The 7,392-nt window shown below is 40.6% G+C and overlaps 1 pseudogene; it reads left to right on the top strand.

The window, feature by feature from the left end:
* Positions 1–1,574: 1,574 nt before the first annotated feature.
* On the top strand, positions 1,575–5,444 carry LOC148106438 (uncharacterized; annotated as a pseudogene).
* The last annotated feature ends 1,948 nt before the right edge of the window (positions 5,445–7,392 follow it).

The following is a 7,392-nucleotide window of genomic DNA, read 5'->3' as shown; positions in this document are numbered from 1 at the left end:
CAGTCAAAGGAGCTTGCAAAGAAAAGCGTCTGGACTTCTTTAAGTTACTTGAAAACGTTTCACCTCTCATCCGAGAAGCTTCTTCAGTTCTAAGGTCAAATGGTGGGGAGTCCCAGATTTAAACCTAGTGGGAGTATCCCCCCACAGAGGGACAAAAGGACCCCCTGATGATCCTCTAATCGCCTGAGCCAAGGTGTGAAACTGGGTGTGGGTCCCAATCAGCCAGAGTTTCGGGTGAGCTCATTGTGAAACCTGGCCCCACCTTATCATGCGAATTCCTGAGGTCAGATGACCCAGGATGTGAGTGGGCATTAAGGCGTCTGGGGAGGGAACTCAAAACTGGATTATAGATGGCAGACAGTTGGTGTTGTAAACCACCACCTCTGTTCAAAAATGGTCGCTCACAGTGGACATAGATGGCTTCTTTCACTCCTCTTTCAAACCATCTGTCCTCTCTGTCCAAAATGTGAACATTGGCATCCTCGAAAGAGTGACCTTTGTCCTTTAGATGCAGATGAACTGTTGAGTCTTGTCCTGTGGAGGTCGCTCTTCTATGTTGTGCCATGCACTTGTGAAGAGGCTGTTTGGTCTCTCCAATGTAGAGGTCTGGACATTCCTTGCTGCACTGTACAGCATAGACCACATTGTTAAGTCTGTGTTTTGGAGTTTTGTCTTTCGGGTGAACCAGTTTTTGTCTGAGTGTGTTGCTGGTTCTGAAGTACACCAGGATGTCATGCTTGGAGAAAACCCTCCTGAGTTTCTCTGATACACCGGCTACATAGGGGATGACAATGTTGTTGCGTCTGTCCTTCTTATCCTTCCTCGCTGGTGTCTGATCTTCTTTTCTGTGCCTCTTTGCTGACTTTAAGAACGCCCATTTAGGATAGCCGCACGTTTTGAGTGCTTCCTTTACATGTGCGTGTTCCTTCTTTTTTCCTTCAGGCTCAGAGGGAACATGTTCTGCCCGGTGGTGTAGGGTCCTAATTACTCCAAGTTTGTGTTCCAGAGGGTGATGGGAGTCAAACAGGAGGTACTGGTCCGTGTGTGTGGGCTTCCGGTAAACTTCGATGTTGAGGTTGCCATTCTCTTCAATGTGCACAGCGCAGTCCAGTCCTTTGTGTCTTCCCCGGTGAACTTGATGTTTTTATCCACAGCGTTAATGTGCGCAGTGAAGGATTCCGCTTCTTGTGCCTTGATTTTGACCCAGGTGTCATCTACATATCTGTACCAGTGGCTGGGTACTCTTCTTTGAAAGAGCCAAGCGCCTTCCTTTCCACTTCCTCCATGTAAAGGTTGGCTACAATAGGTGACACGGGGGAGCCCATGGCACAGCCAGGTTTTTGTCTGTAGAAGCCTTCGTTGTATTTGAAATATGTAGTGGTGAGGCAGAGGTCTAACAGTGTGCAAATCTGATCGGGTGTGAAGTTTGTCCTGTCTTCCAAGGAGCTGTGTTCTTGTAGTCGTTTTCTGACAGTCTCCACGGCCTCCGTGGTGGGTATGTAAGTGAAGAGCTTGCATATGGCCATATGCAAGTGAAGAGCTTGCATATGGCCACCCATATGGCTGCTTGCCATATGGGTGGCCATCAGGCCGGCTCCGGGGCTTCCGCTGGAGGCGCGGGCGACCGCCAGAGTGGACACTTCCCCGTCGCTGGGCTGGGGCATGGGGCACCGATGGTCCCTCGCCTGCTCGCTGGGTGAGGTGAAGCGGGCGAGGTGGTATGTAGCAGGGCGTGTTCTGCGATGCCGCTGCAGGTTTGGTGGTGGTGATGTGTACGGCTGCCAGCGGGAGAGCTGAAGCCGTTGAATGTACTGTTACAGCAACCGTGTGATTATGTAAGAATAAATGATGCTGCGAAGCATGAAAATGCCATCGGGTCTGCCGTGGTGGCAATCTTTTTTTTTTTTTTTAAATCTTAAGTGCACACAAACCAGTAAACAAATTAAAACAAATACTGTTGATAATCTAATACAAAAATTACAATTAAAATTCTCAATAACAAAAACAAAAGCAAAAAAAATATAATTAATATGTAAACAACTTAACAACCTCCAAAGTGTCTAAGTCACGTGACGTGTCAGTACAACACCGAAACATAAGAGTGGGGGAGAGGGAGCAAAGTGTGCCTGCTCTCCGCTGACACAGGAGCGCTGAGTCCAGCAACCTGGTTGTTTCGTTTTTGCCGAAAGCACAGCATAGCAAACAAGCAGAACTCAAAGTAAAGAATCGATCTCACCAGGCTGGTATCAATCCGATACCGATGCCGACTTGGGATTGATACTATCGATATTTGGATCGATCCGCCCACCACTACAAAACGTCCTACTTTGGCAAAACGTCCTACCGTAAGTAGTTTATGCACATTTCTGCTGTCACAGAGTAATTCCAGCACAAATGTAAGTAGGTATGACAGTTTGCCACTTAACTTTGCCCATCAGAGTATGCTTGTAGCTCACATGCATAAAGCCAGGATGGTTTGCCACTTCATTTTACCTGTTAAAGTATGCTTGTAGGTGACATTCAGAAAGGTAGCATGGTTTGGCACGTATTTATACCCGTCAGCAGAGATGGGCAGTAACGCGTTACTTAATCCGATTACTTTTTTCAAGTAACGAGTAAAGTAAGGGATTACTATTGCAAAAACGGTAATTAGATTACCGTTACTTTCCCGTAGGAACGCTGCGTTACTGCGTTACTAAAACCGTGATTTTCTTGCGAGAATGTCTCATGACAGTGACGTAAGCGAGTGTGATGTTCGTGACAACAGCTGTGTGCAGATCAATAATGGATCATATATCGAGTGCGGAGAGAGTATGAGCGTGCAGCGTTTAAAGCGTGGAAGTACTGACCTTATTTTGAGTTTGATTCCGTAAAAAGTGACAAAAACATTAGTGTCCGCTGTGCGTGGGAAGAAAACTTCTTTTTACAGCGAAAAAAAACCCCTAAACTTCCGAGCAAGCACCGAGTAGCTACGACGTAATGAGAAACTCACAGAGAAACTGCGGTATCCTTCCACTGACCGCTGCGGCACACCTGCACCAGGATAAACCTCCGCCTACTCTACTCCTGCTTTACAGGTGAAAATAGAGCAAAAGGACCGCTAGTCTTTGACTTTATTTATTTTCTGCTGTGTTTTACTTGCATCTGAAAGAGTGAGTGTAAACACAAAAAAATAAAAAAATAAATAAAATATATATATTTATTATGTGCTGGAATGTGCAGAAAATAGGTTTAAATGTTAAACTAATTTCTTCAAGTCAGAGAATGGTGCATGTAATTAAAATTTTGCTTCATGCATAAAGTTAAAAGATTAAAACTAACAAAACAAGTTTTAAAAGAGACTTTTCCATTTGATTACATTTTGTATGATGGATTATGTAGAAAAAATAGAATTGGGCTGAAAGATCTATAGCTTTATCACCTATTCAGGTTGTAAATCATGTTTTTAAAAAGTAACTAAGTAACTAAGTAACTAAGTAATTAATTACTTTTGAAAATAAGTAATCAGTAAAGTAACGGGATTACTTTTTTGGGGAAGTAATCAGTAATTAATTACTGATTACTTTTTTCAAGTAACTTGACCAACACTGCCCGTCGGAAAGGTAAGATGATTTGCCACTGAATTCTAGGTGTAAAATTATGCTTCTAGCCCATATTAACAAAGGTAGGACGATTTGCCACTTAATTATAGCTGTTAAAGTATGCTTGTACATCACATTTACAAAGGTAGGATGGTTTGGCACATAATTTTACCCGTCAGAGTATGTTTGTAGCTTATATTCACAGAGGTAGGACGGTTCGCCACTGAATTTCGTGTTGTGCGCATGCGTAGAAACAACGGGTAGGATGGTTTGTCAGGTAGGATGGGTTCCCAGAACACCTGTAGATCGGTCTGGGCTTGTCATGTTAACAGAGGAAGCCATGACTCCAGGGGCCTTTCTCACTATGCGTACTTGTGCGTACTTGCGTTCTCGTGTACTCGTGATACGTCATCAGTCAGAGACCAAGTACTGTTCCAATTCGAAGTACGCATCAAGCCGAGAACGCGAAAAAGTCCCGGATGTGTTCTCGCTCCGCCCGTTTTATCGAGCATGCATCGGTGGTGACTTGTGTGGACTTGGTACAGCTAAATACAGTATCCCAGAATGCATTTTGTCCAAAACTCAAACGCGGCAATGGCGGACGAGCGGGGCTAAAAACTTTTAAATATTACTCTTTCTGGGTCACAAAATAAACTTTTAAGTTATTTTCAAGCGAGAATGTAGCTGTGTAAACTTAAAATATCTGCTCGATTTATCAAGATATCATATATTTCCAAACGTGCTCCGACGTTTTCAGAGACGTCTGTGACCCGCCAGCTCCATAGCAGACAGCGAGGTCGAGGATTATTAGAGCCGGCGAGAACAGCGGACTCCCGGCACATCGTTTTCAACAGAGCTAACAGTGGTGTCATTTAAAGCGTGTGGTCTGGCAAATTAAAGCAAGTGAAGTCAGTTAGATTATCACCTTAAAGACTTGTCATTAACATTACAACTACACAGAGTCCCTTTTATCACATTTTTCTTATTTGATAAAAAGACACAATGGTAAATTGAAGGCTACAATTAAACAAAACAAGGAATGACAAAATTTGTCTGCAAGTGCACATTAAGTTTAGTTTAAACAAATACTTTTTGCATATAATTAAACATACATATTTCATGTTACTATTTTTAAAATAGGATCTGTCGTGGAGCAGCACATGGTGGACACGTCAAACAAACCTCCGTCAGACACAAGTCACTTTTCAGCCGTTCTAAAGTCTCACTTCAATGCTGGATGCAATTTATCTACAGGTGAGCTTAAACACTACAGAAAAAAATAACGAAATAGATTTAAATTACTCTTTGTAAGGATGTTTTTTTTTCTCTCAAGATTTTCTCAGGGTCTGCGATTACGTCAAATTGACATGATAGATGACACCATTGCAGGGAGTACAACAACACTTAGTAAAATGTCCAAAAAAATAAGGAGGGTATGTGTGGCTGCAGTTTAAAGATTGAGACGTCGTACAGGTCAGCAGATTGGTGGCCGAAGGGAGTTTGTTGTGATTGATGAGAGTCACTTTTGTCACTTTTCCTGTGATTACCCTTTATGTCCGGATTGGTTCCTCAGTGGTAAGTGATGAATGGCGGGCCTATCGTGTACTCCCAAATTTAGGGTATGAACACTATACTGTACACAGCAGGTGGTTTGTTGACCCTCCTACAGGTGCCCATACCCAACATCTGGAGAGAGCCTGGAGGTCTTACAAGGAGGAAATCTGGAGACTCAGGGGTAACAGAAATGATAGACTACTGTCAGAACACCTTACAGTTATTGAGTGGAACGAGTGGCTCGCAAAAAAGCACAAAAATGGTACGTTGGGGAGACTGATATATGACATTTCCAAAAAATACAGATAATTCTAAAAGTTAATGTTGCTACTGCTATTTTTTTTTCTTTTCGAAAATGTTATTTGAAAAGTTTATGTAAAGAGCTACAGGTCTTATAGTTTGCATCCAGCCGTGTTCTGTATTACCTCAAATATTGGCTGATAGTTTATGACACTTTTTATTTTTGTATCAACATTTGTGTGTCCAATCTGTAAGCATTGTTCTGATATTTCTGTGATTGGCATCTTAAAAATACAGTGCGTTCTGGATCTACCCTGTGTGTTGTGATTTATTTTAAAAACTTCCACATCTATAAATAGGTTGTAAGGTATATACTTTAGATGGGCTCACTCAAGATACTTTACTAACAAGTAGCAAATGGTTTGTAACTTCCTAAATAAGTTTATTAAGGTATTTATGAGTATTTATAGATAATCTATCGAAAAAGAAGTTGGTCGATAGTGAGTTACAGCATAGAGTTACAGCATTGGCAGCCTTTAAGTGACAGTTATAAATGTATTGTAAGACATCTGTTAAGATATAGCAGCTGACTGATGTAACGCTGATATTCAGTGTTTATAAAACATCTAATATGAAACTACTATGTGTAGTACATGTAGAGTTTATAGTATTATATAGGGTATGTTAACCATCTATTTACCTTTTACCAATGATTTTGTGTACCATTGAACATCCTGAAATGACTGGTTTGTAACTGATGCAGAGTAGTGTTTATAAATGATTAATCAATGAGTTTCAGAACATGAAAACATAATTAATAAAAAGTGTTGTACATTAGCTTATTCACCATGTGTTTAAAGCAGTGCTTGAAAACTATTAACTGATTATGAGAAATACTTTGTAGATGCTGTAGAGAGAATTAACTAACCATTAACTAATGCTTAACAGATGATTAACTAATGCTTAATATTGTGCACTTATTATAAAGTGTTACCAATTTATCCCAAGGTTCCTGATAGAAGATTTAGCAACACCTGCAAGGGAACTTCAAGTTTCCATTACCTTAGTCATAAATGTGTCTGGGGCACAAAAGACTTTTGTTTTCCTTATAATTTTTTTTTTATTTTTTTATAATTAACTTGAGGAAACAAAAAATTCACACCTAAGCAAGATCTGTATGGAAAAAGTTCATCTTGTTCTTGGTATAGTGCCTGTTTTTGTCGAAGATAAATTCGTTTACTACTTAATTTTGTCTTTCTGGCTTGGTCAGAAATCCAAAGAAGTCCAGTTGTTGATTCTTTATACTTAGAGCACTGAGGTCGCACAAAACAAGAAAGGAAAAGAGAACCAAACTTCAAGGGCTAATTATGTGGCAAAAGCCTGTATTTAACTTTTTCTTAACACAAGAACTTATCTTTAAAGCCACATATGGAAAAGTTCTTTATTTCCCTACTTGTACTGTGTCATTCCCAGAGACACACACTGCACACACACATGCACACTTCACACAGGCATTGAGCTGAGGATTTATTGTGATGATGTTGCTAGAAGAATTTACAAGAAAATGCTTTCTGCTCTGTAATCCATGGAATCTTTGGACACACCCTCCACCTCCTGCTATTCTCATTCCAGCATCTGAAGTCATACACCGTACTTAGCTCAGTGTGGCATTAGTGTAAAGCAGTGCACACTTTAATGAAGATTGCTAGTTCGCACAGTATGTTAAACCTAATTGTGTCTGTGTGCGAGTTTTTTAATGACAAAATGCTCTTTCTTCATCTATAGTTTCTGTTAAAATACAAAAATAAAATTACAATATTTTAGTCACCTTTCATAGGTTTGAACTAACAATCAACTAACATGGTCGCCAAGTGTACTGTTTGATGAAAAGAGGCAAAACAGGAAGTTAGAAAAAACACAATGGAAAACTACATTTCATAGTAAGACAGGAAGTGTCACGGTTCTGGGTGGGTTCGACCCAGCATTTTGAGTTCTCTTGTTTTGGTTTATTTTTGAA

The sequence above is a fragment of the Neolamprologus brichardi genome, chromosome 1 (assembly GCF_056152115.1).
Source record: "Neolamprologus brichardi isolate AB-2024 chromosome 1, ASM5615211v1, whole genome shotgun sequence".
NCBI classification, from domain to species: Eukaryota; Metazoa; Chordata; class Actinopteri; order Cichliformes; family Cichlidae; genus Neolamprologus; species Neolamprologus brichardi.
The sequence above is the reverse complement of the archived record's forward strand: the minus strand, read 5'-3'. Positions and strand labels throughout refer to the sequence as shown.